The sequence below is a fragment of the Drosophila willistoni genome, unplaced genomic scaffold (assembly GCF_018902025.1).
Source record: "Drosophila willistoni isolate 14030-0811.24 unplaced genomic scaffold, UCI_dwil_1.1 Seg485, whole genome shotgun sequence".
In the NCBI taxonomy this organism is placed as follows: Eukaryota; Metazoa; Arthropoda; class Insecta; order Diptera; family Drosophilidae; genus Drosophila; species Drosophila willistoni.
The window spans coordinates 620,460-647,833 of NW_025814416.1; the positions used below are offsets into that span (position 1 = coordinate 620,460).

Genomic DNA, 27,374 nt, shown 5'->3' on the forward strand with positions numbered 1-27,374 from the left:
TTCAAATCAACATTTTTTGCGGCCAATATAACACGTTCGCAGTGTTTGCATTTGCTGCTACATAGCAGCAATTTCAATAAAAATATTGCTCTGCTCCTGCTACTGCTCTGAGGGCTACGTAGCATAGCAGAGAGCACAAACGGAAAACGATTGCTCTTCTGCTCTGCTCCGTAGCATATATCGTCGGAGCACAGAGCAATAGCACGAGCAAAAAATTTTCGATACGCTATTTGTAGTTGTAGCAATAGCACAAGCATTAAAAGCGAGATGAGAGCGGAGCAACCAAAATAAATTTTTGTGCTACTGCTACGGAGCATTTCCTTTTCTGTTGCTCTCGTAGCAATTTCGTAGTCGCTCTTGTAGCAACTTCGTAGTCGCTCTCATAGTAGATCTGTACTAGAGGTGGGCATGTTACATCCAACCCAACTCAGCCCTATCAATGTCAACAAATCGTCGGTCTATGCTATACTTGCTGGGGGGAACAAAAAAAGAACGGCCTTCATTGCACTCAAAACACCTAAAAAAAATCCTTTTTATTAAAAATTTACAGTAGTAATATTTATCACAGTAGTGTCAGCAAATTTAAATTAGAGTTAAGTAAAAAGTTAAACAATTTATTTTTCACGGTCTAATTAAATTTGGTACTACATGTTTCACAAATTAATTATTAATTTACCGAATCCCATTATAGCTTCAATTGAAGGTTGAAAGATGTTTCAAATTTACTACGTCATCTTCAAGTTCAATTCCTATCAGTAAGTTATTAGATGATTGGGAAGGTAATCCAATCCATCGAATGACACCATATAGCTCATCAGATAGTTCGGAATCAGCTACTTCAACGAGAGATCCAACCGTAAGAGAAGTTCCGGGTATTTCATATGTATCATCGCCAACCAGATTTGTATCATCTATATTTAAAAAAAACATGCGTGCAATTTACACGAATGTAATAGACTTAAGTAATTAGTTGAATATAGTCTAACAAAAAAACAAAAAAAAAGAGGGCCGAGGATAACATCGTATGCGCCGAGTATACCCTTCCAAGGGTGTACTCTTGTTGTTACTTTTCCCATACCTATAGCCGTAAAAACGGAGGAACGTTTTATTTAAAAAGTGTAATGAGCAAACGAACGGCCTACAACTTTAGGCTGGAGCCATGCGCCGCAGAATGCTACTTTATCGTCTGTTTATATGATAGGTAAATATTATGTTTCTCCGATTTAGATCAAATTTGGCACAGTCATTAATATATAAATTAAATTGTCAAATATTAGTTTTTATAAAATCGCATGAAAAGTAACGAAGGTTCAATAACCTTCTCAATAGAAAAGCCACTGTTTTCGACCGATTGTTCCTGTAAGAGCGATATAATATAATCTCCCGATCTCGATCAAATTTGGCACAGTCATTAACAGATACATTGTATATTAAACTGAAAAAAATGAACTTTATAAGATCGAGTCGATCCAACTAACGGACGGACGAACAGACGGACATGGCTATATGAACTCGTCTCGTTGCGCTGATCAAGAATAAATATACATATATACTTTTATGGTCGGAGATGCTTACTACTATGCGCTGCACCCTTCTGACCAAACTTAATAATCCCCTTTGCAAGGGGATAATAATGTACAAAAAAAATAGTATAAAAATATTTTCTCTGGGTGGAAGACAGTGCAAAATTCGCGCCGGTACAATAATTTATCATTAATATTATAAATTTTTATTTTTTTCATCATACAAAAACATTGATACATCGAGCATCGATATTTTGCAAATCATCGATAGTTTAATGTCACAACACTTTTGATATAGTTTTCACATTTTTGTGTAGTAAGTAAAATTTTTTGAATTTGTAATTTATTTACATACTAGCTGACCCGGCGAACTTCGTACCGCCTTAGCGTTGCAGTGATGCACTACTTTATTTTGTATAGCTGACCTATCTTAGGTATGATACCTATTCAATTTGAACTGAATCCTTCATATAAAAATGAATCCATAATTCCCTGGTCTCGCTATAGCTGAAAATGACTTTACTAATTTTTAATGAAATAAAAAACAAAATATATATTTTCATATGGTGTTTATTTAAACACTAAGCTCTGTACTCTTCACTGCTTCTCTCTACTCTAATGCTTTTTGATAAACTATATTTTTAGTTTTATGTTTTGGCGCGTAAATAAATAATGTTGTTGGTTTTCCGACACGGTAACAGGCGACATATAATTGCCCATGTGAAAAACATGGATTTTGTCGGTTGATGCCACATACACTTAGCGACTGCCCTTGCGATTTTTTTATTGACATTGCAAATGCAAGCCGCACTGGAAACTGTAAACGCTTAAAGCTGAATGGCATGTCGTTCGGTATCATAGGGATGCGTGGGATTAAAACATCTTCGCCTTTGTACTTCCCTTTTAAAAATGTTGCTTCGATGACATTGTTCAATAATTTCTTCACCGCAAGCCAGGTGCCATTACACAGACGTGACTGGTTTATGTTCCGTAACATAGTAATTACTAAATTGATTTTTACTTGCAGATTATGAGGTGGTAAGCCGGGTAATTCCAGCGAATTAAAAAATTCTGTTGGATAATTGACAACATCATCATCATTAGTAACGGAATCAACTGATTTGTAATTCTTCAATTCGCCAGCTATTTTCTCTTGAATCTGAAAATTCATTTCGTTCAAATCAACATTTTTTGCGGCCAATATAACACGTTCGCAGTGTTTGCATTTGCTGCTACATAGCAGCAATTTCAATAAAAATATTGCTCTGCTCCTGCTACTGCTCTGATTTCGAAGTGCTACGTAGCATATCAGAGAGCACAAACGGAAAACGATTGCTCTTCTGCTCTGCTCCGTAGCATATATCGTCGGAGCACAGAGCAATAGCAAGAGCAAAAAATTTTCGATACGCTATTTGTAGTTGTAGCAATAGCACAAGCATTAAAAGCGAGATGAGAGCGGAGCAACCAAAATAAATTTTTGTGCTACTGCTACGGAGCATTTCCTTTTCTGTTGCTCTCGTAGCAATTTCGTAGTCGCTCTTGTAGCAACTTCGTAGTCGCTCTCATAGTAGATCTGTACTAGAGGTGGGCATGTTACATCCAACCCAACTCAGCCCTATCAATGTCAACAAATCGTCGGTCTATGCTAGACTTGCTGGGCGGAACAAAAAAAGAACGGCCTTCATTGCACTCAAAACACCTAAAAAAAATCCTTTTTATTAAAAATTTACAGTAGTAATATTTATCACAGTAGTGTCAGCAAATTTAAATTAGAGTTAAGTAAAAAGTTAAACAATTTATTTTTCACGGTCTAATTAAATTTGGTACTACATGTTTCACAAATTAATTATTAATTTACCGAATCCCATTATAGCTTCAATTGAAGGTTGAAAGATGTTTCAAATTTACTACGTCATCTTCAAGTTCAATTCCTATGAGTAAGTTATTAGATGATTGGGAAGGTAATCCAATCCATCGAATGACACCATATAGCTCATCAGATAGTTCGGAATCAGCTACTTCAACGAGAGATCCAACCGTAAGAGAAGTTCCGGGTATTTCATATGTATCATCGCCAACCAGATTTGTATCATCTATATTTAAAAAAAACATGCGTGCAATTTACACGAATGTAAAATTAATTCCAGTTTCGGTAAGAGGATAGGTATAGACTTAAGTAATTATTTGAATATAGTCTAACAAAAAAACAAAAAAAAAAGAGGGCCGAGGATAACATCGTATGCGCCGAGTATACCCTTCCAAGGGTGTACTCTTGTTGTTACTTTTCCCATACCTATAGCCGTAAAAACGGAGGAACGTTTTATTTAAAAAGTGTAATGAGCAAACGAACGGCCTACAACTTTAGGCTGGAGCCATGCGCCGCAGAATGCTACTTTATCGTCTGTTTATATGATAGGTAAATATTATGTTTCTCCGATTTAGATCAAATTTGGCACAGTCATTAATATATAAATTAAATTGTCAAATATTAGTTTTTATAAAATCGCATGAAAAGTAACGAAGGTTCAATAACCTTCTCAATAGAAAAGCCACTGTTTTCGACCGATTGTTCCTGTAAGAGCGATATAATATAATCTCCCGATCTCGATCAAATTTGGCACAGTCATTAACAGATACATTGTATATTAAACTGAAAAAAATGAACTTTATAAGATCGAGTCGATCCAACTAACGGACGGACGAACAGACGGACATGGCTATATGAACTCGTCTCGTTGCGCTGATCAAGAATAAATATACATATATACTTTTATGGTCGGAGATGCTTACTACTATGCGCTGCACCCTTCTGACCAAACTTAATAATCCCCTTTGCAAGGGGATAATAATGTACAAAAAAAATAGTATAAAAATATTTTCTCTGGGTGGAAGACAGTGCAAAATTCGCGCCGGTACAATAATTTATCATTAATATTATAAATTTTTATTTTTTTCATCATACAAAAACATTGATACATCGAGCATCGATATTTTGCAAATCATCGATAGTTTAATGTCACAACACTTTTGATATAGTTTTCACATTTTTGTGTAGTAAGTAAAATTTTTTGAATTTGTAATTTATTTACATACTAGCTGACCCGGCGAACTTCGTACCGCCTTAGCGTTGCAGTGATGCACTACTTTATTTTGTATAGCTGACCTATCTTAGGTATGATACCTATTCAATTTGAACTGAATCCTTCATATAAAAATGAATCCATAATTCCCTGGTCTCGCTATAGCTGAAAATGACTTTACTAATTTTTAATGAAATAAAAAACAAAATATATAAGTTAAGACCAGATATGCTTCACCATCACAATCACACTCACACTGCACCCATAGAGTACATTCAAGAGTTATCATAATGAGCACTGACGTAATGAGCACTGACATGATCATAGAAGGCACAGCCAGGAATGTCACCCGATAACCCTGCAACACACAATCATCTTCACACAATCGCCAGACTAAACATTCCTAAGGGAATGGTGTCAAATTCGGTACATCAGACAGCAAGTCGCCTAATACCATAAATCAATTCAGCAATTAGCGTCATGTTCGGTACACCAGCCATCATGTCGCCCAAATCAATTTCTTGATAAACAGATCCCACGCCCGCGTTGGACCATTGGACTCAACAAGCGTCGCTGTCACCATCGACGTCCAAAGTCAGAGGTTTCATTCAAACAAAATCGATCTACACAATTCAGTTTCTAATCCTAGTTCAAACTTGTCACTCCGATAGAACTCCGCGATCTTAGCTCAGTCTAGTAGTCACAAGTCTTCCAGTAAAGAGTTAGATGTCAAATGTGTATTCAATATAAAATCAATAAAGTTTGTTTTTTTTATGCGACTAACTAAGATTGTGTTTAATTGGCGCCCGAGCAGGGACCCCGTGTTTAAAAGTTGATCAAGTGAAGTAAAAGACAATTGCGATAAGTGCTAATCAAAGTAAACGCAGGAAACACGCCTTTAAAACGATAGCCGAAATATACGCAGTGTTAACAAAACTTCGCTGAGGTCAGACGGGGCCACAACAAACTGATCGCTGCATTCCTCTAGTATCCGTTCGGAGGAAAATTGGTATAACAAGTGTCTGGATTCGGAGCGTTAGTACCTCAACGTGGGAAAAGCGAGTACCCCTACCAACCAACCAATACAAGCACCGAAATGAAAATTATATTAATGTAAGTTAAGTTAAAATTAAGAGAAAAATCAAAAGAACAGAAACAGATTAGCATCATAAGAAACAAAACGAATTAATATTATAAGAAACGAACGAATTAGCATCATAAGAAACGAAAAAATTACTAACGTTGATAATAATTACCTCTACTAACAAATTTTTTTAAATCAAAAGCCATTTCCATTCAAATTTTTTAAAAAAAAAAAAAACGGTATCGCGTCGCGAACAAATTCTCTTGTCCTTCGAATATTTATTCAACGCGTAGTGCAAACGTTTGTTTTTTTGAAGTGAATCAATCTCTTTTGAAACCGAAAATGACTGAAAAAGACAATTGGGTAAAAGCCGCAATCCTGCAGCCAGGAAATCGCCCTACGACAGAGTCGCAGAGTGCGTCAACCTCAGCTGCCGCGAACAGAAGTATAGAGGCTATATCCATACAAGGTTTAGATGCAGCCATTGACAATCTTTTAGCAGCAAGAATGGGGTCTTATATAGAACAAATGAAGCTGGCCCATCCAGTAACCTCAGAATACAGAGACTTCACTTTAAATTTACAAGATAATTGGCATGAGGTAGATAAAGTCCCAGATTTAGTGAAAGGTTTAAAGGAATTCTCTGGTAATCCAGCAGAATTTACAACTTGGTTCGCTTCAACCTCGCGCGTAATGGAGGCCTTTGCTCCTTTGCAAGGAACGCCAAAATACTTCGCGATTTTACTAACGGTTAGGGACAAAATTACAGGACATGCGAACACAGTACTAAAAGTGAATGATACCGCGTTACATTGGGAGGCAATCTCGAAATGCCTTCTAGAGGAATATTCAGACAGACGAGACTTGGGAACACTAGAATATCAATTGTTTTCTATGAGTCAGAAGAATAGCACCATCCACGAGTTTTACCTTGCAGTGAATCACCAGATGTCCTTAATTATCAGTCAAATGAAAAACATGGGACACGGTCCTGAGGTCAGGGCAGTTTTGTCAAAACAGATAAGGGACAGAGCCCTAGATACTTTCATTAGGGGACTGAACGGTGACCTATCGGATAGAATAAGTCTAGCGCAACCAGTTAATTTGAAACATGCGTTGCAGATGATACAAGACTTAACTAACAAGCACACTAAAAACTCGATTGGCTCAGGTTATCAGTACCCTCGTCCAAACATAACATACAAAACAGGACAACAAACCAGAATTAACGCCCCCCCACAGTGGTCATATCCTCCGGTACTTCCCCCTAAACCATACAATAATATGAATTGGCACAACCCCAGGCAGGCTCAAAATACCTTCATACCCCAAACTAATTTCCCACAGAATCATGGTACTCATCAAAATATCCCCTTTCGTAACAATAACCAGACCTTCTTTAACGCACCACCTAGACCTCTCGCCCCAAAGCCTCAACCCAAGCCTACACCTATGGAAGTAGACGGTTCTATGATGACTAAAAATGTGAATTACATGAACAGACCAAACATAAATCCTCCACAACCAGTTTTATTAAAGAGAGTAAATCCATTTAACACAAATTTCCCAAACAAAGTCCAAAGACAGTTCCATATCGAAGCCGAGGTACAGGACGGGCAATACAGTGCCCCACCACCAGAAGACTTTCAGGTCAATGTAACCGAGGCTCAGTTGTCCGAATACCAAGAACAGGAAGATTATTTTCAAACAGTCCCATACTCACAATTTTCAGAGTATGAACAACAACAAGAATACCCCACCACTCAAAGTGGTATGTCCGAATTAAGTCCGCAAGATAGGGAAACAAATCAACCTACAGTACAGGATCCTCACCCACAAATCGAGGATACGGTTAATTTTTTAGGATGAAGTGTTCCTCTTTGCCGTACTTTGTAGTCCGGGACAAAGACGGAACAGCATACAATTTTTTAATAGATACCGGCTCAAACAAAAACTATATCCAACCTGAAATAGCCAAGAACATAAAACCAAATGAGCGTACATTTTACGCGAATACTGTAAGTGGACGCATCCTGATTACGGAGCATGTCCACCTGGGTCTCTTTAACGAACCAAACAAACCCATAATTTTTTTTCTACTCCCAAATTTAAAATCGTTTCATGGAATTCTAGGCAATGACACATTAAAAGAATTAAATGCCATCATAGATGTAGGAAAAGATGTGTTACAAGTCAACAACTCTCATGTTGTTAAAGTGAGACAGATGCGAGCTCAGCAGGTCCACACGATCAACTCAGATCAACTATCAGATTACCAAAAATTAAAACTAGAAGCATTACAGGAGGAATACAAATCGTTATTTGCAAGTCCGGACATGAAGCTGACTTATGCTACCAATGTCCAAGGTGAAATTCGAACATCGTCAGACACTCCAGTCTATTCAAAACACTACCCATACCCAGCCTCCTTGAAGGAAGTAGTTGAAGAGCAAATCCAAGAACTATTAAAAGATGGTATAATACGACCCTCACGGTCGCCCTATGGCTCCCCTGTATGGATCGTCCCAAAAAAAAGTGACAGTTCGGGAAAAAAGAAATACAGGATGGTCATCGACTACAGGAAACTAAATTCAGTCACCATTTCGGATAAATATCCTATCCCAGAAATTGGAGAAATGATTGCTCAATTGGGCAACAACAAGTACTTCTCCGTCCTTGATTTAAAGAGTGGGTTCCATCAAATCCCTTTAAAGGAATCCGACATAGAAAAATCAGCGTTTTTTATAAACGGAGGAAAATATGAATTCACCAGACTCCCTTTCGGATTAAAAAATTCCCCGGCTATATTCCAAAGAGCTCTAGACGATATTTTAAGAAAACATATAGGAAAAATATGCTACGTTTATATTGACGACATCATAATATTCAGCAAAACAGAGGAAGAACATTTCAGCCATTTGGCCCAGGTATTCTCTACCTTAGCAGAAGCAAACATGAAAGTGCAAGTCGACAAGTGTAAATTTCTAAAACATAGCGTTGATTTCCTAGGAGTAGTAATATCAAGCGAAGGCGTTAAAACCAACCCAGAAAAAGTACAGGCTACAAAAAATTTCCCTACACCAAGAAACTTGAAACAATTGAGATCCTTCTTGGGCTTAGCTAGTTATTATAGGCGGTTTATTAAAGATTTCGCGAAGCTAGCAAGACCCCTCACAAATCTACTGCGTGGCGAGCACGGGAGAACGAAAAAGAATGTCTCCAACAAAATCGAAATTCGTTTTGGCAAAGAAGAATTGGACTCTTTTCAAAAAGTTAAGAATGCATTAGTTTCACAGGATGTATTACTAGCATACCCCGATTTCAGTAAAGAATTTCATCTGACCACGGATGCCTCAAATATAGCGATAGGTGCCTCATTAGAACAAAATGGCAGACCGATCACATTCATATCCAGAGCATTGTCTAAGACAGAAGAAAATTACGCTACAAATGAAAGGGAAATGTTAGCCATAGTATGGGCCTTAGAAAAATTGAGAATGTACCTTTATGGGAAATCAAAAGTGACCATTTTTACAGACCATCAACCGCTTACCTATGCGCTTAGTCCCAAAAACAACAACACAAAGCTAAAAAAGTGGAAGAGTTACCTAGAAGAATACAACTACGAGTTGAAATATAAACCGGGTAGCTCAAATATAGTAGCAGACGCGCTTTCAAGAAATCCTACCAGCATAAATGCCAGTAGTACGTCAGCAGCTACGATGCATAGTGATGAAAGCTCAGGTCACGAACTAATACCGACTATGGACATTCCGATCAATGTATTTAAAAACCAGTTAATACTTCTCACAGGCGAAAACGAAAGCACGACATTCGAGTTACCATTCCCTACTTATCACAGACACACGGTAGTTCGAAGAAATTATTCGGAAAGCGATCTCGTAGAAATCCTAAAAGCAAAATTAGATCCTAAGATAGTGAACGGTATTTTCACTTCAGAAAGTATCATGGGAAAAATTCAGCTGATATTTCCAGAACATTTTAGGAATTATAAAGCCAGGTTTACGCAGATCCAAACTACGGATGTCCACGAGAATAGTGAGCAGCAGGAAATCATAACCAAAGAACACACTAGAGCCCATAGAAATGCAATAGAAAACAAAAAGCAGATTTTATCTAAAGTTTTTTTTCCAGGAATGAGAAAAAAAATAGAAGCAATAGTAAAAGCATGCCAAACTTGTAAACTCTCTAAATACCAAAGACACCCCCCAAACCAAGAAATCCAGTCAACACCTATACCATGTTATCCAGGAGAAATAATCCACATAGATCTTTACTCAACTCAAAACAAAATCATTTTAACTGCAATAGATAAATTTTCAAAATACGCACAGATAAAGTTAGTGAATTCAAAGGCAGCGGAACATCTAAAAATACCACTACGGGAGTTATTAGTAGCCTTTGGCGTGACAAAAACGGTAGTGATGGATAATGAAAAATCATTAAATTCCGCTTCGATAAAATTCCTTTTAAACGATCAACTGGGTATAAACGTACACACAACACCACCGTATACTTCGTCTAGCAATGGTCAGGTAGAAAGATTCCATTCCACATTCACGGAATTAATGAGATGCCTAAAGATTGAGCATCCGGAATTAGAATTTGAAGACCTAATATTCAGAGCAGTAGACGAATACAATAGAACTATTCACAGTACAACCAACAAAAAACCGATAGAAACCTTTTTTGCTTTAGATTTGACAAACTCTCCAGAAAAGTTAGCATTAGAAAGAGAAAAAACATCGAAAAGAATTTCAGACAAACAACTCGCAGACTTACAATACCATAACAAAAACAAGGAACCCATAAGAATCTATGACCCAGGAGAAACAATTTACGTAAAAATCAATAAAAGATTGGGTTCTAAATTAACCCCAAGATACAAAAAAGAAAAAGTAGCTGAAGATATGAACACAAAAATTAAAACATTGTCAGGCAGGATAGTACATAAGAACCAGTTGAAATACTGACCAATATCCATCTTCGACAGGTTAATATTGATACCCGTCTGTTGGGGACATACAACTATCCTGGATTACTCAAAGTCGAGAGTAGTAATGCTGGAAACTGGGATGGCAGCGAGGCAAAATGGAACATTTAAAATTATTCACGTTGTAGAAGTAGAAAAGTACCAACAGGCATTATCGGTGTTGAAAGAGGTCGTACGAAACTCAACAAAAGCAAACCCGTATTACCCTTTCCTTAACTATGAAATAACCCGAATCGAAAACGAGATTAAAAGATTAAAGCCTATTAAGTTCAGAGGCAAACGCTCTCTTGACATACTTGGAACAGCGTGGAAATGGCTCGCGGGTACCCCAGATCACCAGGATCATAAAATTGTAATTGATAAAATTAACGAACAGCTTAAAAATAACAACAAACAAGTAGTAATTAATAAATTGGTAGAAGATAAGATAAATGATTTGATTAAGATAACTAACACTTTATTAATTAAAAACAAACCAGAAACGGATGAAAAAGTAAAGGAAATAGAAATAACAAAGTTCAAATTGAGTCTTTTGAGAGAAGAAATCACAAACATCATTTATGCAATAGATTGGGCTAAAGCCAATACAATAAATTCTTTGATTTTATCACCAGCAGAAATAAACATTATCGAAACATATGCCGAAGAAAGCCTAACGTTTGTAAATATTGAAGAGCTTATAGAATTTGCTGAAGTAAGTGTTGCTTCAGATGGTAGAGCTCTTCTCTATATTGTCAGCATACCTAGAGTAATTAAAGAACAATGTAAAAAAATAATGGCATTTCCCATAAAATATGGAAAAACAATAGAAAAAATAGATTATAACCACATATTAAAATGTAATAAACAATACTTTGGTTTAGCTAATAAGAATAAGTGTAAAAATCAAAATAACAAAATATTATGTAAACTGGAAGATTTGATAGACTTAAAAAATAGCAAATGCATGGGAGCGTATTTTCATAGGGAAAAACCAACTTGCCCAACAACTAATAATCAACATGTGAAATCACACTCGGAGGTAGCTCCTGGCACGATCCTGTTAAATCAATTCAAGGGTATCATCAACGTCGACGGAGAAAACCTTACTCTGGATGGAACTTTTATAATACAATCGCAGAATGCCACGATCAACATTGATGATTCATGGTACATTATGAAGACAAAGCGTGAGGTAGAAGTCCAACCCCCGTTACTTCAACTATTATCGGACAAACAACACCAAGGCGAAACCCTATCTTTGGAGATGATTAAAGAACTGCATTTGAATAACACAAACAGCCTGGAAAAAATCCAGACGGACAATGCCATAATTTCATCATCCTATTGGATCGCCATAGCAATTCTAGCAATCATAGCAATCATATACTGGGTGATCAAGAAGAAATACAATCACAGGCCAGAAGAAAATATTCCACCAATAGTAATGCCGGTTACACCCGTACAATATATGGTAGCGACCGAGGACGTCCGCACTTAAGAAGGGAGGAGTTAAGACCAGATATGCTTCACCATCACAATCACACTCACACTGCACCCATAGAGTACATTCAAGAGTTATCATAATGAGCACTGACGTAATGAGCACTGACATGATCATAGAAGGCACAGCCAGGAATGTCACCCGATAACCCTGCAACACACAATCATCTTCACACAATCGCCAGACTAAACATTCCTAAGGGAATGGTGTCAAATTCGGTACATCAGACAGCAAGTCGCCTAATACCATAAATCAATTCAGCAATTAGCGTCATGTTCGGTACACCAGCCATCATGTCGCCCAAATCAATTTCTTGATAAACAGATCCCACGCCCGCGTTGGACCATTGGACTCAACAAGCGTCGCTGTCACCATCGACGTCCAAAGTCAGAGGTTTCATTCAAACAAAATCGATCTACACAATTCAGTTTCTAATCCTAGTTCAAACTTGTCACTCCGATAGAACTCCGCGATCTTAGCTCAGTCTAGTAGTCACAAGTCTTCCAGTAAAGAGTTAGATGTCAAATGTGTATTCAATATAAAATCAATAAAGTTTGTTTTTTTTATGCGACTAACTAAGATTGTGTTTAATTTATATTTTCATATGGTGTTTATTTAAACACTAAGCTCTGTACTCTTCACTGCTTCTCTCTACTCTAATGCTTTTTGATAAACTATATTTTTAGTTTTATGTTTTGGCGCGTAAATAAATAATGTTGTTGGTTTTCCGACACGGTAACAGGCGACATATAATTGCCCATGTGAAAAACATGGATTTTGTCGGTTGATGCCACATACACTTAGCGACTGCCCTTGCGATTTTTTTATTGACATTGCAAATGCAAGCCGCACTGGAAACTGTAAACGCTTAAAGCTGAATGGCATGTCGTTCGGTATCATAGGGATGCGTGGGATTAAAACATCTTCGCCTTTGTACTTCCCTTTTAAAAATGTTGCTTCGATGACATTGTTCAATAATTTCTTCACCGCAAGCCAGGTGCCATTACACAGACGTGACTGGTTTATGTTCCGTAACATAGTAATTACTAAATTGATTTTTACTTGCAGATTATGAGGTGGTAAGCCGGGTAATTCCAGCGAATTAAAAAATTCTGTTGGATAATTGACAACATCATCATCATTAGTAACGGAATCAACTGATTTGTAATTCTTCAATTCGCCAGCTATTTTCTCTTGAATCTGAAAATTCATTTCGTTCAAATCAACATTTTTTGCGGCCAATATAACACGTTCGCAGTGTTTGCATTTGCTGCTACATAGCAGCAATTTCAATAAAAATATTGCTCTGCTCCTGCTACTGCTCTGATTTCGAAGGGCTACGTAGCATATCAGAGAGCACAAACGGAAAACGATTGCTCTTCTGCTCTGCTCCGTAGCATATATCGTCGGAGCACAGAGCAATAGCAAGAGCAAAAAATTTTCGATACGCTATTTGTAGTTGTAGCAATAGCACAAGCATTAAAAGCGAGATGAGAGCGGAGCAACCAAAATAAATTTTTGTGCTACTGCTACGGAGCATTTCCTTTTCTGTTGCTCTCGTAGCAATTTCGTAGTCGCTCTTGTAGCAACTTCGTAGTCGCTCTCATAGTAGATCTGTACTAGAGGTGGGCATGTTACATCCAACCCAACTCAGCCCTATCAATGTCAACAAATCGTCGGTCTATGCTAGACTTGCTGGGCGGAACAAAAAAAGAACGGCCTTCATTGCACTCAAAACACCTAAAAAAAATCCTTTTTATTAAAAATTTACAGTAGTAATATTTATCACAGTAGTGTCAGCAAATTTAAATTAGAGTTAAGTAAAAAGTTAAACAATTTATTTTTCACGGTCTAATTAAATTTGGTACTACATGTTTCACAAATTAATTATTAATTTACCGAATCCCATTATAGCTTCAATTGAAGGTTGAAAGATGTTTCAAATTTACTACGTCATCTTCAAGTTCAATTCCTATGAGTAAGTTATTAGATGATTGGGAAGGTAATCCAATCCATCGAATGACACCATTTAGCTCATCAGATAGTTCGGAATCAGCTACTTCAACGAGAGATCCAACCGTAAGAGAAGTTCCGGGTATTTCATATGTATCATCGCCAACCAGATTTGTATCATCTATATTTAAAAAAAACATGCGTGCAATTTACACGAATGTAAAATTAATTCCAGTTTCGGTAAGAGGATAGGTATAGACTTAAGTAATTATTTGAATATAGTCTAACAAAAAAACAAAAAAAAAGAGGGCCGAGGATAACATCGTATGCGCCGAGTATACCCTTCCAAGGGTGTACTCTTGTTGTTACTTTTCCCATACCTATAGCCGTAAAAATGGAGGAACGTTTTATTTAAAAAGTGTAATGAGCAAACGAACGGCCTACAACTTTAGGCTGGAGCCATGCGCCGCAGAATGCTACTTTATCGTCTGTTTATATGATAGGTAAATATTATGTTTCTCCGATTTAGATCAAATTTGGCACAGTCATTAATATATAAATTAAATTGTCAAATATTAGTTTTTATAAAATCGCATGAAAAGTAACGAAGGTTCAATAACCTTCTCAATAGAAAAGCCACTGTTTTCGACCGATTGTTCCTGTAAGAGCGATATAATATAATCTCCCGATCTCGATCAAATTTGGCACAGTCATTAACAGATACATTGTATATTAAACTGAAAAAAATGAACTTTATAAGATCGAGTCGATCCAACTAACGGACGGACGAACAGACGGACATGGCTATATGAACTCGTCTCGTTGCGCTGATCAAGAATAAATATACATTTATACTTTTATGGTCGGAGATGCTTACTACTATGCGCTGCACCCTTCTGACCAAACTTAATATTCCCCTTTGCAAGGGTATAATAATGTACAAAAAAAATAGTATAAAAATATTTTCTCTGGGTGGAAGACATTGCAAAATTCTCGCCGATACAATAATTTATCATTAATAATATAAATTTTTATTTTTTTCATCATACAAAAACATTGATACATCGAGCATCGATATTTTGCAAATCATCGATAGTTTAATGTCACAACACTTTTGATATAGTTTTCACATTTTTGTGTAGTAAGTAAAATTTTTTGAATTTGTAATTTATTTACATACTAGCTGACCCGGCGAACTTCGTACCGCCTTAGCGTTGCAGTGATGCACTACTTTATTTTGTATAGCTGACCTATCTTAGGTATGATACCTATTCAATTTGAACTGAATCCTTCATATAAAAATGAATCCATAATTCCCTGGTCTCGCTATAGCTGAAAATGACTTTACTAATTTTTAATGAAATAAAAAACAAAATATATATTTTCATATGGTGTTTATTTAAACACTAAGCTCTGTACTCTTCACTGCTTCTCTCTACTCTAATGCTTTTTGATAAACTATATTTTTAGTTTTATGTTTTGGCGCGTAAATAAATAATGTTGTTGGTTTTCCGACACGGTAACAGGCGACATATAATTGCCCATGTGAAAAACATGGATTTTGTCGGTTGATGCCACATACACTTAGCGACTGCCCTTGCGATTTTTTTATTGACATTGCAAATGCAAGCCGCACTGGAAACTGTAAACGCTTAAAGCTGAATGGCATGTCGTTCGGTATCATAGGGATGCGTGGGATTAAAACATCTTCGCCTTTGTACTTCCCTTTTAAAAATGTTGCTTCGATGACATTGTTCAATAATTTCTTCACCGCAAGCCGGGTGCCATTACACAGACGTGACTGGTTTATGTTCCGTAACATAGTAATTACTAAATTGATTTTTACTTGCAGATTATGAGGTGGTAAGCCGGGTAATTCCAGCGAATTAAAAAATTCTGTTGGATAATTGACAACATCATCATCATTAGTAACGGAATCAACTGATTTGTAATTCTTCAATTCGCCAGCTATTTTCTCTTGAATCTGAAAATTCATTTCGTTCACATCAACATTCTTTGCGGCCAATATAACACGTTCGCTTAACCATCGTGATTTACGTAATTTTGAGCTATGTTTGGGAAAACCATCTACCCCGATGATGTATCAACAGCAATATTACCATTACCAATATCGAGCAGTTGTTTCGAAAACACTTCTTTAGACTGGTCTTCCTGCAATTCGACTCTCATGTTTATACTCAATTTAAGTGTTAACATGCATTTAGTTCATAAGCTGATCAAATGAGTTGTGCATTGGACGATGGGGTGCTATCATTCCTATTTGTATTAATACTTTGTTGGTAAGCATCAAGCACATGTCCTCAATTAAAATTAATGCTTCATTGTGAATTTCTTCGTTCATTTGTAAGTCTGCATTCTAAAAAACCCGGCAAACGTTGTTTTGCCATATAATTTTCTAGTAACTTCTAGTGTAGACCAAAAATAGCTTACTTATTGTAAGTAAGTATGTATGATAGAAACCATGCCACGCATCGCTGTGCCCCCGCCTGATTAGAAAACTTTTCCCAGTTTGGCCCCACCTCCACTATTTTTATTTTGACCAAACGCATTAAATTGCTTCGATTGTGGAGAAGCTCCTGTAGCTGCGAAATGATGGACCTGCTTACGGAGGTATATATTCTAGGTCGTGCATTGGCTTCGTCTCTATCATCAACGATGAAGTAGATTTGAAGAAATTTATGTTCACTATCTGGGAGGGGGAGCAAGGCGCCAGCCTTGTGATAGATTTGCCCTTTGACTTTAAAGTTGGCATGAATTGGGCAGCCACAAATGACTTCATTTAAAAACAGGAATTATATTTCCTAATGTTTGATAGGAAATGCTTCGTAGTGGATCCGGAAAGTAGAGTTCGCAGTGGCTCTGGTGGTGCTTCAAGTTAATTTGAATTTGGTAATTTGAATTTTCAGCCAGCGCAACACATTCCCTTCGTTTCATTATTGAACTTCAGAGCCTGACAGTGAGTGCAGACATATCTGGCCAACGACTACATAGCGGTTGAAGCCATAATCAGCAGCTGGGTCATATCGAAATGCAAGACGATGGTATTGCTCATGTCAATCGAGTCTTATCTGTGAGCGAAGCGAAGCAATTGTATTGCTGCAGACCGCGACTATCGGGCTCGCAAACGCTCATGCTCAAGACAGGCTACACGCCTTTCGGCTGGTTCCATAAGGATCCTCCGTCTTTGCCTTAGCCGCCCATTCGAAACGTTGCTTCTGATTCTTTCTAGTCCGCTTAATGAAAATTAATTCCGAGTTTTTTTCCTTCATTGAAAAGTTATCGGCACTCCCAATCCTACTGATCTCAATTTTTCTATATTTTTTAAATACTCTTATAAATTTCAACATACTTCCACATTGTATAAATTTTAATATCCAAGTGATTATATATCCTTATTATTATTCACAACTGCGAGGAAAATCATAAATCCTTCTAATTTCATTTATGCTGTCTATGCTTATTCATATGCAGTCCACTTACAGCTTCGTTTCGATCTCCTCTCTTGAGAGCTCTAATTCCATGAAGTTATTTGCTCCAATTCGATTTGTAATAGCTCAGAGAACACTCTACGATGTCTCTTTCCGACTTTGTTGCCGTGTGCGAGGCATTAACGCCGTTCGAGGCTCGCAAGACCCAGGCTTTAGCTGACGATGTGCCAATCGTCTCCATTAAAATACACTTCGACCAGCATAAATTACTTTGGCAAAAGTCGAGGCAGAGTTTTGACGATCCCATAAGACCTTGACGGCTCAAAAGAACGAAGATAGTCCGAAGCACATAGCTACAGTCAAAGCTAAAGATGAATATTGTTATATGGTATATGTGCGAGGGGGGCCTTTGTTTGGAGAGCGAATCGAGCAGTTGTCTGCGAAAATGGCTCCCCCACCAGTCAGGCTCTTCGTCAATTCCACCCATCAAAGCCACACAGTTCCCCCGTGCGAAATCGAAATCTTCAACGGAGACTGCCTGGCTTGGCCTACATAAAAATAAAATAATAAAACTTGATCGAGTGAAGTGAATAGTGTTAGCAATTCGTGTTAACCTGAAAAACACGCAAAAAACAATACGCCTTACCGGTAACCAAACAAAACTGTACTCAAAACTTCGCTAAGGTCAGACAGGGCCAACAAAATTTTTAATGCTGCAAAATTCTTCTAGTATCCGTTCGGAGGAAAATTGGTATAGCAAGTGTCTGGATGCGGAGCGTTAGCACCTCAACGTGGGAAATGCGAGTACCCCTACCAAGTAGTAGTAGTAAGTAGTACCGAAACGGAGTACATTGCGTTATCCACGGCGGCAAGAGAAGCGGTGTACTTGAAGACGTTTTTGAACAAGATGGGTTTTAACGATGTTCAAACTGTTTTATTGTATTGCGATAATCAAAGTGCCCAATGTTTAACTAAAAACCCAACTCTGCATAATAGAAGCAAACACATTAATATAAAGTATGATCATGTCATCGTACCATTCGGTTCACCATATAATAGTCTCAATAAATATATATATATATGCTCTACTGCGAAACTTTGTGCTAGAATTACTTGGAGTGGATCATTTATTTAAAATTTTAATAGTATCGAACAAATTGTTTAATGCGGACCTATGTTGTGATTTCGCCGAAATACACAACTCTTCTAACTCTGACCTATACTCATCATCGGAGTGAAATGTCTCCACTCGAGTTTGATATCTCAGCGCAGTCTCGATATTGGTATTCAACATTCCCAATCTACATTCTAAGTCTATTGCTTGAAACGAAATACTTGTATCTTCTAATTGGTCACTAACGCGTTTTATACTTTTTACGCATTGAGCTCGTCGCTTCTTTGCATCATCGTAATCTTTGGGAATTGTCCCAGATGGAGGAGCCATTGTTGCAAGATGAATAATTTAATAGGACGAACTCGAACCGATTTTAAATTTATTTACTTAGACAGAACAAAACAAACTTACTGAGCAACTATGAGCCGAATCGAATTTTATCGCTAACGAACATAATTTTTTTTTATTTATATGTATATAGTAGCTGACCCGGCGTACTTTGTACCGGCATAGTGTTGCAATGATGCACTACTTTATTTTGTATAGCTGATCTATCTAAGGTATGAGTAGCTATTCAATTCCCTATTCCCTGGACTCCCTATACCTGAAAATGACTTTTTAATGAAATAAAAAACAAAATATATATTTTCATAATAGTGTTAATTTTTTAAGATTCATTTAAACACTAAGCTCTGTACTCTTGACTGCTTCTCTTTAATTTAATGCTTTTTGATAAACTATATTTTTAGTTTTATGTTCTGGCACGTAAATAAATAATGTTGTTGGTTTTCCGACACGGTAACAGGCGACATATAATTGGCCATGTGATAAACATGGATTTTGTCGGTTGATGCCACATACACTTAGCGACTGCCCTTGCGATTTTTTTATTGACATTGCAAATGCAAGCCGCACTGGAAACTGTAAACGCTTAAAGCTGAATGGCATGTCGTTCGGTATCATAGGGATGCGTGGGATTAAAACATCTTCGCCTTTGTACTTCCCTTTTAAAAATGTTGCTTCGATGACATTGTTCAATAATTTCTTCACCGCAAGCCAGGTGCCATTACACAGACGTGACTGGTTTATGTTCCGTAACATAGTAATTACTAAATTGATTTTTACTTGCAGATTATGAGGTGGTAAGCCGGGTAATTCCAGCGAATTAAAAAATTCTGTTGGATAATTGACAACATCATCATCATTAGTAACGGAATCAACTGATTTGTAATTCTTCAATTCGCCAGCTATTTTCTCTTGAATCTGAAAATTCATTTCGTTCAAATCAACATTTTTTGCGGCCAATATAACACGTTCGCAGTGTTTGCATTTGCTGCTACATAGCAGCAATTTCAATAAAAATATTGCTCTGCTCCTGCTACTGCTCTGATTTCGAAGGGCTACGTAGCATAGCAGAGAGCACAAACGGAAAACGATTGCTCTTCTGCTCTGCTCCGTAGCATATATCGTCGGAGCACAGAGCAATAGCAAGAGCAAAAAATTTTCGATACGCTATTTGTAGTTGTAGCAATAGCACAAGCATTAAAAGCGAGATGAGAGCGGAGCAACCAAAATAAATTTTTGTGCTACTGCTACGGAGCATTTCCTTTTCTGTTGCTCTCGTAGCAATTTCGTTGTCGCTCTCGTAGCAACTTCGTAGTCGCTCTCATAGTAGATCTGTACTAGAGGTGGGCATGTTACATCCAACCCAACTCAGCCCTATCAATGTCAACAAATCGTCGGTCTATGCTACACTTGCTTGGCGGAACAAAAAAAGAACGGCCTTCATTGCACTCAAAACACCTAAAAAAATCCTTTTTATTAAAAATTTACAGTGGTAATATTTATCACAGTAGTGTCAGCAAATTTAAATTAGAGTTAAGTAAAAAGTTAAACAATTTATTTTTCACGGTCTAATTAAATTTGGTACTACATGTTTCACAAATTAATTATTAATTTACCGAATCCCATTATAGCTTCAATTGAAGGTTGAAAGATGTTTCAAATTTACTACGTCATCTTCAAGTTCAATTCCTATGAGTAAGTTATTAGATGATGGAAGGTAATCCAATCCATCGAATGACACCATATAGCTCATCAGATAGTTCGGAATCAGCTACTTCAACGAGAGATCCAACCGTAAGAGAAGTTCCGGGTATTTCATATGTATCATCGCCAACCAGATTTGTATCATCTATATTTAAAAAAAACATGCGTGCAATTTACACGAATGTAAAATTAATTCCAGTTTCGGTAAGAGGATAGGTATAGACTTAAGTAATTATTTGAATATAGTCTAACAAAAAAACAAAAAAAAAGAGGGCCGAGGATAACATCGTATGCGCCGAGTATACCCTTCCAAGGGTGTACTCTTGTTGTTACTTTTCCCATACCTATAGCCGTAAAAATGGAGGAACGTTTTATTTAAAAAGTGTAATGAGCAAACGAACGGCCTACAACTTTAGGCTGGAGCCATGCGCCGCAGAATGCTACTTTATCGTCTGTTTATATGATAGGTAAATATTATGTTTCTCCGATTTAGATCAAATTTGGCACAGTCATTAATATATAAATTAAATTGTCAAACATTAGTTTTTATAAAATCGCATGAAAAGTAACGAAGGTTCAATAACCTTCTCAATAGAAAAGCCACTGTTTTCGACCGATTGTTCCTGTAAGAGCGATATAATATAATCTCCCGATCTCGATCAAATTTGGCACAGTCATTAACAGATACATTGTATATTAAACTGAAAAAAATGAACTTTATAAGATCGAGTCGATCCAACTAACGGACGGACGAACAGACGGACATGGCTATATGAACTCGTCTCGTTGCGCTGATCAAGAATAAATATATATACTTTTATGGTCGGAGATGCTTACTACTATGCCCTGCACCCTTCTGGCCAAAATTAATATTCCCCTTTGCAAGGGTATAATAATGTACAAAAAAAATAGTATAAAAATATTTTCTCTGGGTGGAAGACAGTGCAAAATTCGCGCCGATACAATAATTTATCATTAATAATATAAATTTTTATTTTTTTCATCATACAAAAACATTGATACATCGAGCATCGATATTTTGCAAATCATCGATAGTTTAATGTCACAACACTTTTGATATAGTTTTCACATTTTTGTGTAGTAAGTAAAATTTTTTGAATTTGTAATTTATTTACATACTAGCTGACCCGATGCACTACTTTATTTTGTATATCTGACCTATCTTAGGTATGATACCTATTCAATTTGAACTGAATCCTTCATATAAAAATGAATCCATAATTCCCTGGTCTCGCTATAGCTGAAAATGACTTTACTAATTTTTAATGAAATAAAGAACAAAATATATATTTTCATATGGTGGTTATTTAAACACTAAGCTCTGTACTCTTCACTGCTTCTCTTTAATTTAATGCTTTTTGATAAACTATATTTTTAGTTTTATGTTTTGGCGCGTAAATAAATAATGTTGTTGGTTTTCCGACACGGTAACAGGCGACATATAATTGCCCATGTGAAAAACATGGATTTTGTAGGTTGATGCCACTTACACTTAGCGACTGCCCTTGCGATTTTTTTATTGACATTGCAAATGCAAGCCGCACTGGAAACTGTAAACGCTTAAAGCTGAATGGCATGTCGTTCGGTATCATAGGGATGCGTGGGATTAAAACATCTTCGCCTTTGTACTTCCCTTTTAAAAATGTTGCTTCGATGACATTGTTCAATAATTTCTTCACCGCAAGCCGGGTGCCATTACACAGACGTGACTGGTTTATGTTCCGTAACATAGTAATTACTAAATTGATTTTTACTTGCAGATTATGAGGTGGTAAGCCGGGTAATTCCAGCGAATTAAAAAATTCTGTTGGATAATTGACAACATCATCATCATTAGTAACGGAATCAACTGATTTGTAATTCTTCAATTCGCCAGCTATTTTCTCTTGAATCTGAAAATTCATTTCGTTCAAATCAACATTCTTTGCGGCCAATATAACACGTTCGCTTAACCATCGTGATTTACGTAATTTTGAGCTATGTTTGGGAAAACCATCTACCCCGATGATGTATCAACAGCAATATTACCATTACCAATATCAAGCAGTTGTTTCGAAAACACTTCTTTAGACTGGTCTTCCTGCAATTCGACTCTCATGTTTATACTCAATTTAAGTGTTAACATGCATTTAGTTCATAAGCTGATCAAATGAGTTGTGCATTGGACGATTGGGTGCTATCATTCCTATTTGTATTAATACTTTGTTGGTAAGCATCAAGCACATGTCCTCAATTAAAATTAATGCTTCATTGTGAATTTCTTCGTTCATTTGTAAGTCTGCATTCTAAAAAACCCGGCAAACGTTGTTTTGCCATATAATTTTCTAGTAACTTCTAGTGTAGACCAAAAATAGCTTACTTATTGTAAGTAAGTATGTATGTTAGAAACCATGCCACGCATCGCTGTGCCCCCGCCTGATTAGAAAACTTTTCTCAGTTTGCCCCCACCTCCACTATTTCTATTTTGACCATCGGGCTCGCAAACGCTTATGCTCAAGACAGGCTACACGCCTTTCGGCTGGTTCCATAAGGATCCTCCGTCTTTGCCTTAGCCGCCCATTCGAAACGTTGCTTCTGATTCTTTCTAGTCCGCTTAATGAAAATTAATTCCGAGTTTTTTTCCTTCATTGAAAAGTTATCGGCACTCCCAATCCTACCGATCTCAAATTTTCTATATTTTTTAAATACTCTTATAAATTTCAACATATTTCCATATTGTATAAATTTTAATATCCAAGTGATTATATATCCTTATTATTATTCACAACTGCGAGGAAAATTATAAATCCTTCTAATTTCATTTATGCTGTCTATGCTTATTCATATGCAGTCCTCTTACAGCTTCGTTTCGATCTCCTCTCTTGAGAGCTCTAATTCCACGAAGTTATTTGTTCCCATTCGATTTGTAATAGCTCAGAGAACACTCTACGATGTCTCTTTCCGACTTTGTTGCCGTGTGCGAGGCATTAACGGCGTTCGAAGCTCGCAAGACCCAGGCTTTAGCTGACGATGTGCCAATCGTCTCCATTAAAATACACTTCGACCAGTTTAAATCACTTTGGCAAAAGTCGAGGCAGAGTTTTGACGATCCCATAAGACCTTGACGGCTCAAAAGAACGAAGATAGTCCGAAGCACATAGCTACAGTCAAAGCTAAACATGAATATTGTTATTGGTATATGTGCGAGGGGGGCCTTTGTTTGGAGAGCGAATCGAGCAGTTGTCTGCGAAAATGGCTCCCCCACCAGTCAGGCTCTTCGTCAATTCCACCCATCAAAGCCACACAGTTCCCCCGTGCGAAATCGAAATCTTCAACGGAGACTGCCTGGCTTGGCTTACATAAAAATAAAATAATAAAACTTGATCGAGTGAAGTGAATAGTGTTAGCAATTCGTGTTAACCTGAAAAACACGCAAAAAACAATACGCCTTACCGGTAACCAAACAAAACTGTACTCAAAACTTCGCTAAGGTCAGACAGGGCCAACAAAATTTTTAATGCTGCAAAATTCTTCTAGTATCCGTTCGGAGGAAAATTGGTATAGCAAGTGTCTGGATGCGGAGCGTTAGCACCTCAACGTGGGAAATGCGAGTACCCCTACCAAGTAGTAGTAGTAAGTAGTACCGAAACGGAGTACATTGCGTTATCCACGGCGGCAAGAGAAGCGGTGTACTTGAAGACGTTTTTGAACAAGATGGGTTTTAACGATGTTCAAACTGTTTTATTGTATTGCGATAATCAAAGTGCCCAATGTTTAACTAAAAACCCAACTCTGCATAATAGAAGCAAACACATTAATATAAAGTATGATCATGTCATCGTACCATTCGGTTCACCATATAATAGTCTCAATAAATATATATATATATGCTCTACTGCGAAACTTTGTGCTAGAATTACTTGGAGTGGATCATTTATTTAAAATTTTAATAGTATCGAACAAATTGTTTAATGCGGACCTATGTTGTGATTTCGCGGAAATACACAACTCTTCTAACTCTGACCTATACTCATCATCGGAGTGAAATGTCTCCACTCGAGTTTGATATCTCAGCGCAGTCTCGATATTGGTATTCAACATTCCCAATCTACATTCTAAGTCTATTGCTTGAAACGAAATACTTGTATCTTCTAATTGGTCACTAACGCGTTTTATACTTTTTACGCATTGAGCTCGTCGCTTCTTTGCATCATCGTAATCTTTGGGAATTGTCCCAGATGGAGGAGCCATTGTTGCAAGATGAATAATTTCATAGGACGAACTCGAACCGATTTTAAATTTATTTACTTAGACAGAACAAAACAAACTTACTGAGCAACTATGAGCCGAATCGAATTTTATCGCTAACGAACATAATTTTTTTTTATTTATATGTATATACTAGCTGACCCGGCGTACTTTGTACCGGCATAGTGTTGCAATGATGCACTACTTTATTTTGTATAGCTGATCTATCTAAGGTATGAGTAGCTATTCAATTCCCTATTCCCTGGACTCCCTATACCTGAAAATGACTTTTTAATGAAATAAAAAACAAAATATATATTTTCATAATAGTGTTAATTTCTTAAGATTCATTTAAACACTAAGCTCTGTACTCTTGACTGCTTCTCTTTAATTTAATGCTTTTTGATAAACTATATTTTTAGTTTTATGTTCTGGCACGTAAATAAATAATGTTGTTGGTTTTCCGACACGGTAACAGGCGACATATAATTGGCCATGTGATAAACATGGATTTTGTCGGTTGATGCCACATAAACTTAGCGACTGCCCTTGCGATTTATTTATTGACATTGCAAACGGAAGCCGCACTGGAAACTGTGAACGCTTAAAGCTGAATGGCATGTCGTTCGATATCATAGGGATGCGTGGGATTAAAACATCTTCGCCTTTGTACTTCCCTTTTAAAATTGTTGCATTGACATTGTTCAATAATTTCTGATGATTTCTAATTCTTCAATTCGCCAGCTATTTTCTCTTGAATCTGAAAATTCATTTCGTTCAAATCAACATTTTTTGCGGCCAATATAACACGTTCGCTTAACCAATCGTTATTTACGTAATTTTGAGCTATGTTTGGGAAAACCATCTACCCCGATGATGTATCAACAGCAATATTACCATTACCAATATCGAGCAGTTGTTTCGAAAACACTTCTCCAGACTGGTCTTCCTGCAATTCGACTCTCATGTTTATACTCAATTTAAGTGTTTTAATGTATTTCAATAAAATGGACGACTTCAAACATGCATTTAGTTTATCAGCTGGCGTTGAGCGTGGAACAACTGGCAATATTTGTCGAAAATCACCTGCCAATAGTATCACCATTACAACAGAAAGATATATTGTTTTGTTTTCTTTCTTTCGCACAAAAACCAAGTAGAAACAAACGAAAAAATTAAAATTTGGGTAAGAAATTAAAAAAAAAAAAATTGAAAGTTCTTAATTGCAAAAAAAAAAAAAAAATTGATAGGCGCAAAAACTGTGCGTCTTTGTCATTGAAAATTATTAAAACTTATAATTTTTACGTATTTAATAATGAATCCATGATGCCAAACATTATTGACTGAGAGTCATTGGTAATCTTGTTTCCGGAAGGGCTGCTATCAATGTCAACAAATCGTCGGTCTATGCTACACTTGCTGGGAGGAACAAACAAAGCACGGCCTTCATTGCACTCAAATAACCTAAAAATAATGCTTTTTATTAAAAATTTACAGTAGTAATATTTATCACAGTAGTGTCAGCAAATTTAAATTAGAGTTAAGTAAAAAGTTAAACAATTTATTTTTCACGGTCTAATTAAATTTGTTCCTACATGTTTCACAAATTAATTATTAATTTACCGAATCCCATTATAGCTTCCATTGAAGGTTAAAAGATGTTTCAAATTTACTACATCATCTTCAAGTTCAATTCCTATGAGTAAGTTATTAGATGATTGGGAAGGTAATCCAATCCATCGATTGACTTTGATTTTACCTATACATACATTTACATGAAAGTACACATACTCGAGTATGTGTACTGATCAATACTCTTTCAATACATGTAAATTGTATGTATAGGTAAAATCAAACTAGGCCAAAAATCGAGAATCAAGTAGTCTGCTGCGACTATTTTTCCGACTGCTGCTTTCGTCGACTTCCGAATTCGGCCAATAGCAACAGTTGGAACAGCTCCTAGTATTAAAATGTATAACTTGGCTGTTGCTATCAAAGCAATCTGTTTCGGGTTTTTGCTATTGCTGATGCTGTCGGGTTTTTTGCTTTCGGATTTTTGCTATTTGCTGCTACTGTCAAAATTTTCTATTTCGGTTATTTGCTGCTTTTGCTGTCAGATTTTCTGAATTCGGTTTTTTGCTTTTGCTTCGACTGTTCATAGTTTCCGAAGCAGAAGCAACAGCACACAGCAAAACTGTTGACAGTTTTCGCAGTTTTCAAACCCTGCTTTATCGTCTGTTTATATGATAGGTAAATATTATGTTTCTCCGATTTAGATCAAATTTGGCACAGTCATTAATATATAAATTAAATTGTCAAACATTAGTTTTTATAAAATCGCATGAAAAGTAACGAAGGTTCAATAACCTTCTCAATA

At 36.7% G+C, this 27,374-nt stretch overlaps 1 long non-coding RNA gene across 4 annotated transcripts; it reads right to left on the reverse strand.

Moving 5' to 3' along the window:
- Nucleotides 1-587: 587 nt before the first annotated feature.
- Nucleotides 588-26,637, reverse strand: LOC124461434. 4 transcript variants are annotated; one of them, XR_006955069.1, is made up of 5 exons: nucleotides 26,621-26,637; nucleotides 20,662-20,894; nucleotides 14,084-14,318; nucleotides 3,382-3,616; nucleotides 588-911 (listed from the first exon to the last, which is right to left on the reverse strand). It is a non-coding gene; the product is annotated as an uncharacterized LOC124461434 (long non-coding RNA). The 4 variants fall into 4 exon arrangements; XR_006955068.1 differs by lacking the exon at nucleotides 26,621-26,637 and adding an exon at nucleotides 22,261-22,504; XR_006955070.1 differs by lacking the exons at nucleotides 20,662-20,894; nucleotides 26,621-26,637 and adding an exon at nucleotides 15,720-16,381.
- Between the last annotated feature and the right edge of the window lie 737 nt (nucleotides 26,638-27,374).